At 48.3% G+C, this 13,877-nt stretch overlaps 9 non-coding genes across 9 annotated transcripts; all 9 read left to right on the forward strand.

Moving 5' to 3' along the window:
• Nucleotides 1–1,262: 1,262 nt before the first annotated feature.
• LOC142475084 (U1 spliceosomal RNA) lies at nt 1,263–1,430 on the forward strand. Its single transcript, XR_012790728.1, has one exon. It is a non-coding gene; the product is annotated as a U1 spliceosomal RNA (small nuclear RNA).
• A 1,294-nt stretch (nt 1,431–2,724) lies between these two features.
• Nucleotides 2,725–2,892, forward strand: LOC142475085 (U1 spliceosomal RNA). The gene has a single exon (XR_012790729.1). It is a non-coding gene; the product is annotated as a U1 spliceosomal RNA (small nuclear RNA).
• A 1,280-nt stretch (nt 2,893–4,172) lies between these two features.
• On the forward strand, nt 4,173–4,340 carry LOC142475086 (U1 spliceosomal RNA). Its single transcript, XR_012790730.1, has one exon. It is a non-coding gene; the product is annotated as a U1 spliceosomal RNA (small nuclear RNA).
• A 1,304-nt stretch (nt 4,341–5,644) lies between these two features.
• LOC142475087 (U1 spliceosomal RNA) lies at nt 5,645–5,812 on the forward strand. Its single transcript, XR_012790731.1, has one exon. It is a non-coding gene; the product is annotated as a U1 spliceosomal RNA (small nuclear RNA).
• A 1,291-nt stretch (nt 5,813–7,103) lies between these two features.
• On the forward strand, nt 7,104–7,271 carry LOC142475088 (U1 spliceosomal RNA). Its single transcript, XR_012790732.1, has one exon. It is a non-coding gene; the product is annotated as a U1 spliceosomal RNA (small nuclear RNA).
• A 1,295-nt stretch (nt 7,272–8,566) lies between these two features.
• LOC142475090 (U1 spliceosomal RNA) lies at nt 8,567–8,734 on the forward strand. The gene has a single exon (XR_012790734.1). It is a non-coding gene; the product is annotated as a U1 spliceosomal RNA (small nuclear RNA).
• Nucleotides 8,735–9,990: 1,256 nt separating this feature from the next.
• LOC142475091 (U1 spliceosomal RNA) lies at nt 9,991–10,158 on the forward strand. Its single transcript, XR_012790735.1, has one exon. It is a non-coding gene; the product is annotated as a U1 spliceosomal RNA (small nuclear RNA).
• Nucleotides 10,159–11,398: 1,240 nt separating this feature from the next.
• Nucleotides 11,399–11,566, forward strand: LOC142475092 (U1 spliceosomal RNA). The gene has a single exon (XR_012790736.1). It is a non-coding gene; the product is annotated as a U1 spliceosomal RNA (small nuclear RNA).
• Nucleotides 11,567–12,877: 1,311 nt separating this feature from the next.
• LOC142475093 (U1 spliceosomal RNA) lies at nt 12,878–13,045 on the forward strand. The gene has a single exon (XR_012790737.1). It is a non-coding gene; the product is annotated as a U1 spliceosomal RNA (small nuclear RNA).
• The last annotated feature ends 832 nt before the right edge of the window (nt 13,046–13,877 follow it).

Below are 13,877 nucleotides of genomic sequence, written 5' to 3' on the forward strand. Positions count from 1 at the left end.
TTTGTTCAGACAAGCTGCTGCTATTCCCACTGCTTGGGCTTTGGGCATGGTCAATAACTGCTGGCAAAAAGGAGCACCATGTACAATAAATAGCCAGCTAGCAACATCTCAAACAGGGACAAATGACAATGATGTACCTGCACAGACGTTTAGGAATAAGTTCACAGGTGGATTGGGAAATAGGGAAACAAATACGGTGTACTGTATATATATATTTATGAAAAAAACAGCACATTTACAATCAAATCTGGATTTGAAAAAATGGACGGTCCTTGCTTGCAGGATATGATATGGGGTTTTTATTTCACCCCCTCCCCACCCTAGTTCTACATGGTATGTCTGGGTCTCTGTAGCCAGACAACCCCCTGTGATGATATCACAAAGGGAGTGTACAGTACGTTCTAGAGTTTCTAGGCTCCAAAGTAACAAAGAGCAGCATTTAAAAGCAACAGATTGCAGACTATCTGCTGAGCTGTGCAAAAAACAATCTCTATCTATCTATCTATCTATCTATCTATCTATCTATCTATCTATCTATCTATCTATCTATCTATCTATCTATCTCTATCCATGGAGCAGCAGACAGTGTTAGCTTGCTTCTATATTTATGCAAATGCCAGGTAAACAGCCATGCTGGTAAGGGCCAAAGTGTCACGTTTGCCAGCAGGACAGGGCACCTCTCCCTTTTTATGCAGCAGCAGCAGCAGCAGCAGCAGGTGTCAGTGGAGGTCAGAAAAAGAGAGTGCCAGCAGGTAGGGGAGATGTAGAAAGCCACCCCAGAAATATGGTGTCCCCCTGTCTCTCCGGCAGCTGAAATGACAGAGCTGAGCGGTGTTCAAAGTGATTGCTTCTTTCTTTTAAAACTAAGAAGAAGTACCTTACGGCGAAGCTTGGCTGCTCTGGGTGCTTGTTGGATGGGGGGGAGGGTTTGGTTTGGCTTTGCTTTGCTTTGCTTTGCTTTGCTTCGCTTCTGGGGGGGGGGGGGAGGAGGACGGGGTGTCTTGGATCTATGTTGTTTGACAAATATTCATTGCTGCTGCTGCTGCTGCTGCTGCTGCTGCTGCTGCTGCTGCTGCTGCAGCACAAATGTTTGCATGGAATGGCCTAGGCTGCTCCTTGCTGCAGGTGCTGGCTGCAGCGGCTCAGATACTAGGCCTCAGGTACTGTGTTGCTTGCTGCACCAATGACCAAGCTGCTCTCTCCACAAGGGTGACAGTTGTCCTGGGACAGGGCTAGTTGCCCCCAGCGCGCCATTGCAACTCATACTTACCTGGCAGGGGAGTTTTAAGCCATGCTCCAGCAGGTGGCTCTCCCAGGGCGAGGCTAGCTCATTGCACTTGGAGCTAGCTGACCTCTGCGATTTCCCCACATGCGGGAAACTCGACTGCACAATTTCTGGTAGTGGGGGACTGCGTGCGCGCTCTCCCCTGTTTTTGGATGGTTACAAAAAACAGAAACAGGTGTTTGTTCAGACAAGCTGCTGCTATTCCCACTGCTTGGGCTTTGGGCATGGTCAATAACTGCTGGCAAAAAGGAGCACCATGTACAATAAATAGCCAGCTAGCAACATCTCAAACAGGGACAAATGACAATGATGTACCTGCACAGACGTTTAGGAATAAGTTCACAGGTGGATTGGGAAATAGGGAAACAAATACGGTGTACTGTATATATATATTTATGAAAAAAACAGCACATTTACAATCAAATCTGGATTTGAAAAAATGGACGGTCCTTGCTTGCAGGATATGATATGGGGTTTTTATTTCACCCCCTCCCCACCCTAGTTCTACATGGTATGTCTGGGTCTCTGTAGCCAGACAACCCCCTGTGATGATATCACAAAGGGAGTGTACAGTACGTTCTAGAGTTTCTAGGCTCCAAAGTAACAAAGAGCAGCATTTAAAAGCAACAGATTGCAGACTATCTGCTGAGCTGTGCAAAAAACAATCTCTATCTATCTATCTATCTATCTATCTATCTATCTATCTATCTATCTATCTATCTATCTATCTATCTATCTCTATCCATGGAGCAGCAGACAGTGTTAGCTTGCTTCTATATTTATGCAAATGCCAGGTAAACAGCCATGCTGGTAAGGGCCAAAGTGTCACGTTTGCCAGCAGGACAGGGCACCTCTCCCTTTTTATGCAGCAGCAGCAGCAGCAGCAGCAGGTGTCAGTGGAGGTCAGAAAAAGAGAGTGCCAGCAGGTAGGGGAGATGTAGAAAGCCACCCCAGAAATATGGTGTCCCCCTGTCTCTCCGGCAGCTGAAATGACAGAGCTGAGCGGTGTTCAAAGTGATTGCTTCTTTCTTTTAAAACTAAGAAGAAGTACCTTACGGCGAAGCTTGGCTGCTCTGGGTGCTTGTTGGATGGGGGGGAGGGTTTGGTTTGGCTTTGCTTTGCTTTGCTTTGCTTTGCTTCGCTTCTGGGGGGGGGGGGGAGGAGGACGGGGTGTCTTGGATCTATGTTGTTTGACAAATATTCATTGCTGCTGCTGCTGCTGCTGCTGCTGCTGCTGCTGCTGCTGCTGCTGCTGCAGCACAAATGTTTGCATGGAATGGCCTAGGCTGCTCCTTGCTGCAGGTGCTGGCTGCAGCGGCTCAGATACTAGGCCTCAGGTACTGTGTTGCTTGCTGCACCAATGACCAAGCTGCTCTCTCCACAAGGGTGACAGTTGTCCTGGGACAGGGCTAGTTGCCCCCAGCGCGCCATTGCAACTCATACTTACCTGGCAGGGGAGTTTTAAGCCATGCTCCAGCAGGTGGCTCTCCCAGGGCGAGGCTAGCTCATTGCACTTGGAGCTAGCTGACCTCTGCGATTTCCCCACATGCGGGAAACTCGACTGCACAATTTCTGGTAGTGGGGGACTGCGTGCGCGCTCTCCCCTGTTTTTGGATGGTTACAAAAAACAGAAACAGGTGTTTGTTCAGACAAGCTGCTGCTATTCCCACTGCTTGGGCTTTGGGCATGGTCAATAACTGCTGGCAAAAAGGAGCACCATGTACAATAAATAGCCAGCTAGCAACATCTCAAACAGGGACAAATGACAATGATGTACCTGCACAGACGTTTAGGAATAAGTTCACAGGTGGATTGGGAAATAGGGAAACAAATACGGTGTACTGTATATATATATTTATGAAAAAAACAGCACATTTACAATCAAATCTGGATTTGAAAAAATGGACGGTCCTTGCTTGCAGGATATGATATGGGGTTTTTATTTCACCCCCTCCCCACCCTAGTTCTACATGGTATGTCTGGGTCTCTGTAGCCAGACAACCCCCTGTGATGATATCACAAAGGGAGTGTACAGTACGTTCTAGAGTTTCTAGGCTCCAAAGTAACAAAGAGCAGCATTTAAAAGCAACAGATTGCAGACTATCTGCTGAGCTGTGCAAAAAACAATCTCTATCTATCTATCTATCTATCTATCTATCTATCTATCTATCTATCTATCTATCTATCTCTATCCATGGAGCAGCAGACAGTGTTAGCTTGCTTCTATATTTATGCAAATGCCAGGTAAACAGCCATGCTGGTAAGGGCCAAAGTGTCACGTTTGCCAGCAGGACAGGGCACCTCTCCCTTTTTATGCAGCAGCAGCAGCAGCAGCAGCAGGTGTCAGTGGAGGTCAGAAAAAGAGAGTGCCAGCAGGTAGGGGAGATGTAGAAAGCCACCCCAGAAATATGGTGTCCCCCTGTCTCTCCGGCAGCTGAAATGACAGAGCTGAGCGGTGTTCAAAGTGATTGCTTCTTTCTTTTAAAACTAAGAAGAAGTACCTTACGGCGAAGCTTGGCTGCTCTGGGTGCTTGTTGGATGGGGGGGAGGGTTTGGTTTGGCTTTGCTTTGCTTTGCTTTGCTTTGCTTCGCTTCTGGGGGGGGGGGGGGAGGAGGACGGGGTGTCTTGGATCTATGTTGTTTGACAAATATTCATTGCTGCTGCTGCTGCTGCTGCTGCTGCTGCTGCTGCTGCTGCTGCTGCAGCACAAATGTTTGCATGGAATGGCCTAGGCTGCTCCTTGCTGCAGGTGCTGGCTGCAGCGGCTCAGATACTAGGCCTCAGGTACTGTGTTGCTTGCTGCACCAATGACCAAGCTGCTCTCTCCACAAGGGTGACAGTTGTCCTGGGACAGGGCTAGTTGCCCCCAGCGCGCCATTGCAACTCATACTTACCTGGCAGGGGAGTTTTAAGCCATGCTCCAGCAGGTGGCTCTCCCAGGGCGAGGCTAGCTCATTGCACTTGGAGCTAGCTGACCTCTGCGATTTCCCCACATGCGGGAAACTCGACTGCACAATTTCTGGTAGTGGGGGACTGCGTGCGCGCTCTCCCCTGTTTTTGGATGGTTACAAAAAACAGAAACAGGTGTTTGTTCAGACAAGCTGCTGCTATTCCCACTGCTTGGGCTTTGGGCATGGTCAATAACTGCTGGCAAAAAGGAGCACCATGTACAATAAATAGCCAGCTAGCAACATCTCAAACAGGGACAAATGACAATGATGTACCTGCACAGACGTTTAGGAATAAGTTCACAGGTGGATTGGGAAATAGGGAAACAAATACGGTGTACTGTATATATATATTTATGAAAAAAACAGCACATTTACAATCAAATCTGGATTTGAAAAAATGGACGGTCCTTGCTTGCAGGATATGATATGGGGTTTTTATTTCACCCCCTCCCCACCCTAGTTCTACATGGTATGTCTGGGTCTCTGTAGCCAGACAACCCCCTGTGATGATATCACAAAGGGAGTGTACAGTACGTTCTAGAGTTTCTAGGCTCCAAAGTAACAAAGAGCAGCATTTAAAAGCAACAGATTGCAGACTATCTGCTGAGCTGTGCAAAAAACAATCTCTATCTATCTATCTATCTATCTATCTATCTATCTATCTATCTATCTATCTATCTATCTATCTATCTATCTATCTATCTATCTCTATCCATGGAGCAGCAGACAGTGTTAGCTTGCTTCTATATTTATGCAAATGCCAGGTAAACAGCCATGCTGGTAAGGGCCAAAGTGTCACGTTTGCCAGCAGGACAGGGCACCTCTCCCTTTTTATGCAGCAGCAGCAGCAGCAGCAGCAGGTGTCAGTGGAGGTCAGAAAAAGAGAGTGCCAGCAGGTAGGGGAGATGTAGAAAGCCACCCCAGAAATATGGTGTCCCCCTGTCTCTCCGGCAGCTGAAATGACAGAGCTGAGCGGTGTTCAAAGTGATTGCTTCTTTCTTTTAAAACTAAGAAGAAGTACCTTACGGCGAAGCTTGGCTGCTCTGGGTGCTTGTTGGATGGGGGGGAGGGTTTGGTTTGGCTTTGCTTTGCTTTGCTTTGCTTTGCTTCGCTTCTGGGGGGGGGGGGGGAGGAGGACGGGGTGTCTTGGATCTATGTTGTTTGACAAATATTCATTGCTGCTGCTGCTGCTGCTGCTGCTGCTGCTGCTGCTGCTGCTGCTGCAGCACAAATGTTTGCATGGAATGGCCTAGGCTGCTCCTTGCTGCAGGTGCTGGCTGCAGCGGCTCAGATACTAGGCCTCAGGTACTGTGTTGCTTGCTGCACCAATGACCAAGCTGCTCTCTCCACAAGGGTGACAGTTGTCCTGGGACAGGGCTAGTTGCCCCCAGCGCGCCATTGCAACTCATACTTACCTGGCAGGGGAGTTTTAAGCCATGCTCCAGCAGGTGGCTCTCCCAGGGCGAGGCTAGCTCATTGCACTTGGAGCTAGCTGACCTCTGCGATTTCCCCACATGCGGGAAACTCGACTGCACAATTTCTGGTAGTGGGGGACTGCGTGCGCGCTCTCCCCTGTTTTTGGATGGTTACAAAAAACAGAAACAGGTGTTTGTTCAGACAAGCTGCTGCTATTCCCACTGCTTGGGCTTTGGGCATGGTCAATAACTGCTGGCAAAAAGGAGCACCATGTACAATAAATAGCCAGCTAGCAACATCTCAAACAGGGACAAATGACAATGATGTACCTGCACAGACGTTTAGGAATAAGTTCACAGGTGGATTGGGAAATAGGGAAACAAATACGGTGTACTGTATATATATATTTATGAAAAAAACAGCACATTTACAATCAAATCTGGATTTGAAAAAATGGACGGTCCTTGCTTGCAGGATATGATATGGGGTTTTTATTTCACCCCCTCCCCACCCTAGTTCTACATGGTATGTCTGGGTCTCTGTAGCCAGACAACCCCCTGTGATGATATCACAAAGGGAGTGTACAGTACGTTCTAGAGTTTCTAGGCTCCAAAGTAACAAAGAGCAGCATTTAAAAGCAACAGATTGCAGACTATCTGCTGAGCTGTGCAAAAAACAATCTCTATCTATCTATCTATCTATCTATCTATCTATCTATCTATCTATCTATCTATCTCTATCCATGGAGCAGCAGACAGTGTTAGCTTGCTTCTATATTTATGCAAATGCCAGGTAAACAGCCATGCTGGTAAGGGCCAAAGTGTCACGTTTGCCAGCAGGACAGGGCACCTCTCCCTTTTTATGCAGCAGCAGCAGCAGCAGCAGCAGGTGTCAGTGGAGGTCAGAAAAAGAGAGTGCCAGCAGGTAGGGGAGATGTAGAAAGCCACCCCAGAAATATGGTGTCCCCCTGTCTCTCCGGCAGCTGAAATGACAGAGCTGAGCGGTGTTCAAAGTGATTGCTTCTTTCTTTTAAAACTAAGAAGAAGTACCTTACGGCGAAGCTTGGCTGCTCTGGGTGCTTGTTGGATGGGGGGGAGGGTTTGGTTTGGCTTTGCTTTGCTTTGCTTTGCTTTGCTTTGCTTTGCTTCGCTTCTGGGGGGGGGGGGGAGGAGGACGGGGTGTCTTGGATCTATGTTGTTTGACAAATATTCATTGCTGCTGCTGCTGCTGCTGCTGCTGCTGCTGCTGCTGCTGCTGCTGCTGCTGCAGCACAAATGTTTGCATGGAATGGCCTAGGCTGCTCCTTGCTGCAGGTGCTGGCTGCAGCGGCTCAGATACTAGGCCTCAGGTACTGTGTTGCTTGCTGCACCAATGACCAAGCTGCTCTCTCCACAAGGGTGACAGTTGTCCTGGGACAGGGCTAGTTGCCCCCAGCGCGCCATTGCAACTCATACTTACCTGGCAGGGGAGTTTTAAGCCATGCTCCAGCAGGTGGCTCTCCCAGGGCGAGGCTAGCTCATTGCACTTGGAGCTAGCTGACCTCTGCGATTTCCCCACATGCGGGAAACTCGACTGCACAATTTCTGGTAGTGGGGGACTGCGTGCGCGCTCTCCCCTGTTTTTGGATGGTTACAAAAAACAGAAACAGGTGTTTGTTCAGACAAGCTGCTGCTATTCCCACTGCTTGGGCTTTGGGCATGGTCAATAACTGCTGGCAAAAAGGAGCACCATGTACAATAAATAGCCAGCTAGCAACATCTCAAACAGGGACAAATGACAATGATGTACCTGCACAGACGTTTAGGAATAAGTTCACAGGTGGATTGGGAAATAGGGAAACAAATACTGTGTACTGTATATATATATTTATGAAAAAAACAGCACATTTACAATCAAATCTGGATTTGAAAAAATGGACGGTCCTTGCTTGCAGGATATGATATGGGGTTTTTATTTCACCCCCTCCCCACCCTAGTTCTACATGGTATGTCTGGGTCTCTGTAGCCAGACAACCCCCTGTGATGATATCACAAAGGGAGTGTACAGTACGTTCTAGAGTTTCTAGGCTCCAAAGTAACAAAGAGCAGCATTTAAAAGCAACAGATTGCAGACTATCTGCTGAGCTGTGCAAAAAACAATCTCTATCTATCTATCTATCTATCTATCTATCTATCTATCTATCTATCTATCTATCTATCTCTATCCATGGAGCAGCAGACAGTGTTAGCTTGCTTCTATATTTATGCAAATGCCAGGTAAACAGCCATGCTGGTAAGGGCCAAAGTGTCACGTTTGCCAGCAGGACAGGGCACCTCTCCCTTTTTATGCAGCAGCAGCAGCAGCAGCAGCAGGTGTCAGTGGAGGTCAGAAAAAGAGAGTGCCAGCAGGTAGGGGAGATGTAGAAAGCCACCCCAGAAATATGGTGTCCCCCTGTCTCTCCGGCAGCTGAAATGACAGAGCTGAGCGGTGTTCAAAGTGATTGCTTCTTTCTTTTAAAACTAAGAAGAAGTACCTTACGGCGAAGCTTGGCTGCTCTGGGTGCTTGTTGGATGGGGGGGAGGGTTTGGTTTGGCTTTGCTTTGCTTTGCTTTGCTTTGCTTTGCTTTGCTTCGCTTCTGGGGGGGGGGGGGAGGAGGACGGGGTGTCTTGGATCTATGTTGTTTGACAAATATTCATTGCTGCTGCTGCTGCTGCTGCTGCTGCTGCTGCTGCTGCTGCTGCTGCTGCTGCAGCACAAATGTTTGCATGGAATGGCCTAGGCTGCTCCTTGCTGCAGGTGCTGGCTGCAGCGGCTCAGATACTAGGCCTCAGGTACTGTGTTGCTTGCTGCACCAATGACCAAGCTGCTCTCTCCACAAGGGTGACAGTTGTCCTGGGACAGGGCTAGTTGCCCCCAGCGCGCCATTGCAACTCATACTTACCTGGCAGGGGAGTTTTAAGCCATGCTCCAGCAGGTGGCTCTCCCAGGGCGAGGCTAGCTCATTGCACTTGGAGCTAGCTGACCTCTGCGATTTCCCCACATGCGGGAAACTCGACTGCACAATTTCTGGTAGTGGGGGACTGCGTGCGCGCTCTCCCCTGTTTTTGGATGGTTACAAAAAACAGAAACAGGTGTTTGTTCAGACAAGCTGCTGCTATTCCCACTGCTTGGGCTTTGGGCATGGTCAATAACTGCTGGCAAAAAGGAGCACCATGTACAATAAATAGCCAGCTAGCAACATCTCAAACAGGGACAAATGACAATGATGTACCTGCACAGACGTTTAGGAATAAGTTCACAGGTGGATTGGGAAATAGGGAAACAAATACTGTGTACTGTATATATATATTTATGAAAAAAACAGCACATTTACAATCAAATCTGGATTTGAAAAAATGGACGGTCCTTGCTTGCAGGATATGATATGGGGTTTTTATTTCACCCCCTCCCCACCCTAGTTCTACATGGTATGTCTGGGTCTCTGTAGCCAGACAACCCCCTGTGATGATATCACAAAGGGAGTGTACAGTACGTTCTAGAGTTTCTAGGCTCCAAAGTAACAAAGAGCAGCATTTAAAAGCAACAGATTGCAGACTATCTGCTGAGCTGTGCAAAAAACAATCTCTATCTATCTATCTATCTATCTATCTATCTATCTATCTCTATCCATGGAGCAGCAGACAGTGTTAGCTTGCTTCTATATTTATGCAAATGCCAGGTAAACAGCCATGCTGGTAAGGGCCAAAGTGTCACGTTTGCCAGCAGGACAGGGCACCTCTCCCTTTTTATGCAGCAGCAGCAGCAGCAGCAGCAGGTGTCAGTGGAGGTCAGAAAAAGAGAGTGCCAGCAGGTAGGGGAGATGTAGAAAGCCACCCCAGAAATATGGTGTCCCCCTGTCTCTCCGGCAGCTGAAATGACAGAGCTGAGCGGTGTTCAAAGTGATTGCTTCTTTCTTTTAAAACTAAGAAGAAGTACCTTACGGCGAAGCTTGGCTGCTCTGGGTGCTTGTTGGATGGGGGGGAGGGTTTGGTTTGGCTTTGCTTTGCTTTGCTTTGCTTCGCTTCTGGGGGGGGGGGGAGGAGGACGGGGTGTCTTGGATCTATGTTGTTTGACAAATATTCATTGCTGCTGCTGCTGCTGCTGCTGCTGCTGCTGCTGCTGCTGCTGCTGCTGCTGCACAAATGTTTGCATGGAATGGCCTAGGCTGCTCCTTGCTGCAGGTGCTGGCTGCAGCGGCTCAGATACTAGGCCTCAGGTACTGTGTTGCTTGCTGCACCAATGACCAAGCTGCTCTCTCCACAAGGGTGACAGTTGTCCTGGGACAGGGCTAGTTGCCCCCAGCGCGCCATTGCAACTCATACTTACCTGGCAGGGGAGTTTTAAGCCATGCTCCAGCAGGTGGCTCTCCCAGGGCGAGGCTAGCTCATTGCACTTGGAGCTAGCTGACCTCTGCGATTTCCCCACATGCGGGAAACTCGACTGCACAATTTCTGGTAGTGGGGGACTGCGTGCGCGCTCTCCCCTGTTTTTGGATGGTTACAAAAAACAGAAACAGGTGTTTGTTCAGACAAGCTGCTGCTATTCCCACTGCTTGGGCTTTGGGCATGGTCAATAACTGCTGGCAAAAAGGAGCACCATGTACAATAAATAGCCAGCTAGCAACATCTCAAACAGGGACAAATGACAATGATGTACCTGCACAGACGTTTAGGAATAAGTTCACAGGTGGATTGGGAAATAGGGAAACAAATACGGTGTACTGTATATATATATTTATGAAAAAAACAGCACATTTACAATCAAATCTGGATTTGAAAAAATGGACGGTCCTTGCTTGCAGGATATGATATGGGGTTTTTATTTCACCCCCTCCCCACCCTAGTTCTACATGGTATGTCTGGGTCTCTGTAGCCAGACAACCCCCTGTGATGATATCACAAAGGGAGTGTACAGTACGTTCTAGAGTTTCTAGGCTCCAAAGTAACAAAGAGCAGCATTTAAAAGCAACAGATTGCAGACTATCTGCTGAGCTGTGCAAAAAACAATCTCTATCTATCTATCTATCTATCTATCTATCTATCTATCTCTATCCATGGAGCAGCAGACAGTGTTAGCTTGCTTCTATATTTATGCAAATGCCAGGTAAACAGCCATGCTGGTAAGGGCCAAAGTGTCACGTTTGCCAGCAGGACAGGGCACCTCTCCCTTTTTATGCAGCAGCAGCAGCAGCAGCAGGTGTCAGTGGAGGTCAGAAAAAGAGAGTGCCAGCAGGTAGGGGAGATGTAGAAAGCCACCCCAGAAATATGGTGTCCCCCTGTCTCTCCGGCAGCTGAAATGACAGAGCTGAGCGGTGTTCAAAGTGATTGCTTCTTTCTTTTAAAACTAAGAAGAAGTACCTTACGGCGAAGCTTGGCTGCTCTGGGTGCTTGTTGGATGGGGGGGAGGGTTTGGTTTGGCTTTGCTTTGCTTTGCTTTGCTTTGCTTCGCTTCTGGGGGGGGGGGGAGGAGGACGGGGTGTCTTGGATCTATGTTGTTTGACAAATATTCATTGCTGCTGCTGCTGCTGCTGCTGCTGCTGCTGCTGCACAAATGTTTGCATGGAATGGCCTAGGCTGCTCCTTGCTGCAGGTGCTGGCTGCAGCGGCTCAGATACTAGGCCTCAGGTACTGTGTTGCTTGCTGCACCAATGACCAAGCTGCTCTCTCCACAAGGGTGACAGTTGTCCTGGGACAGGGCTAGTTGCCCCCAGCGCGCCATTGCAACTCATACTTACCTGGCAGGGGAGTTTTAAGCCATGCTCCAGCAGGTGGCTCTCCCAGGGCGAGGCTAGCTCATTGCACTTGGAGCTAGCTGACCTCTGCGATTTCCCCACATGCGGGAAACTCGACTGCACAATTTCTGGTAGTGGGGGACTGCGTGCGCGCTCTCCCCTGTTTTTGGATGGTTACAAAAAACAGAAACAGGTGTTTGTTCAGACAAGCTGCTGCTATTCCCACTGCTTGGGCTTTGGGCATGGTCAATAACTGCTGGCAAAAAGGAGCACCATGTACAATAAATAGCCAGCTAGCAACATCTCAAACAGGGACAAATGACAATGATGTACCTGCACAGACGTTTAGGAATAAGTTCACAGGTGGATTGGGAAATAGGGAAACAAATACTGTGTACTGTATATATATATTTATGAAAAAAACAGCACATTTACAATCAAATCTGGATTTGAAAAAATGGACGGTCCTTGCTTGCAGGATATGATATGGGGTTTTTATTTCACCCCCTCCCCACCCTAGTTCTACATGGTATGTCTGGGTCTCTGTAGCCAGACAACCCCCTGTGATGATATCACAAAGGGAGTGTACAGTACGTTCTAGAGTTTCTAGGCTCCAAAGTAACAAAGAGCAGCATTTAAAAGCAACAGATTGCAGACTATCTGCTGAGCTGTGCAAAAAACAATCTCTATCTATCTATCTATCTATCTATCTATCTATCTATCTATCTATCTATCTCTATCCATGGAGCAGCAGACAGTGTTAGCTTGCTTCTATATTTATGCAAATGCCAGGTAAACAGCCATGCTGGTAAGGGCCAAAGTGTCACGTTTGCCAGCAGGACAGGGCACCTCTCCCTTTTTATGCAGCAGCAGCAGCAGCAGCAGCAGGTGTCAGTGGAGGTCAGAAAAAGAGAGTGCCAGCAGGTAGGGGAGATGTAGAAAGCCACCCCAGAAATATGGTGTCCCCCTGTCTCTCCGGCAGCTGAAATGACAGAGCTGAGCGGTGTTCAAAGTGATTGCTTCTTTCTTTTAAAACTAAGAAGAAGTACCTTACGGCGAAGCTTGGCTGCTCTGGGTGCTTGTTGGATGGGGGGGAGGGTTTGGTTTGGCTTTGCTTTGCTTTGCTTTGCTTTGCTTTGCTTTGCTTTGCTTTGCTTTGCTTTGCTTTGCTTTGCTTTGCTTTGCTTCGCTTCTGGGGGGGGGGGGAGGAGGACGGGGTGTCTTGGATCTATGTTGTTTGACAAATATTCATTGCTGCTGCTGCTGCTGCTGCTGCTGCTGCTGCTGCTGCAGCACAAATGTTTGCATGGAATGGCCTAGGCTGCTCCTTGCTGCAGGTGCTGGCTGCAGCGGCTCAGATACTAGGCCTCAGGTACTGTGTTGCTTGCTGCACCAATGACCAAGCTGCTCTCTCCACAAGGGTGACAGTTGTCCTGGGACAGGGCTAGTTGCCCCCAGCGCGCCATTGCAACTCATACTTACCTGGCAGGGGAGTTTTAAGCCATGCTCCAGCAGGTGGCTCTCCCAGGGCGAGGCTAGCTCATTGCACTTGGAGCTAGCTGACCTCTGCGATTTCCCCACATGCGGGAAACTCGACTGCACAATTTCTGGTAGTGGGGGACTGCGTGCGCGCTCTCCCCTGTTTTTGGATGGTTACAAAAAACAGAAACAGGTGTTTGTTCAGACAAGCTGCTGCTATTCCCACTGCTTGGGCTTTGGGCATGGTCAATAACTGCTGGCAAAAAGGAGCACCATGTACAATAAATAGCCAGCTAGCAACATCTCAAACAGGGACAAATGACAATGATGTACCTGCACAGACGTTTAGGAATAAGTTCACAGGTGGATTGGGAAATAGGGAAACAAATACTGTGTACTGTATATATATATTTATGAAAAAAACAGCACATTTACAATCAAATCTGGATTTGAAAAAATGGACGGTCCTTGCTTGCAGGATATGATATGGGGTTTTTATTTCACCCCCTCCCCACCCTAGTTCTACATGGTATGTCTGGGTCTCTGTAGCCAGACAACCCCCTGTGATGATATCACAAAGGGAGTGTACAGTACGTTCTAGAGTTTCTAGGCTCCAAAGTAACAAAGAGCAGCATTTAAAAGCAACAGATTGCAGACTATCTGCTGAGCTGTGCAAAAAACAATCTCTATCTATCTATCTATCTATCTATCTATCTATCTATCTCTATCCATGGAGCAGCAGACAGTGTTAGCTTGCTTCTATATTTATGCAAATGCCAGGTAAACAGCCATGCTGGTAAGGGCCAAAGTGTCACGTTTGCCAGCAGGACAGGGCACCTCTCCCTTTTTATGCAGCAGCAGCAGCAGCAGCAGCAGGTGTCAGTGGAGGTCAGAAAAAGAGAGTGCCAGCAGGTAGGGGAGATGTAGAAAGCCACCCCAGAAATATGGTGTCCCCCTGTCTCTCCGGCAGCTGAAATGACAGAGCTGAGCGGTGT

Source organism: Ascaphus truei, unplaced genomic scaffold (genome assembly GCF_040206685.1).
Source record: "Ascaphus truei isolate aAscTru1 unplaced genomic scaffold, aAscTru1.hap1 HAP1_SCAFFOLD_1069, whole genome shotgun sequence".
NCBI lineage: Eukaryota > Metazoa > Chordata > Amphibia > Anura > Ascaphidae > Ascaphus > Ascaphus truei.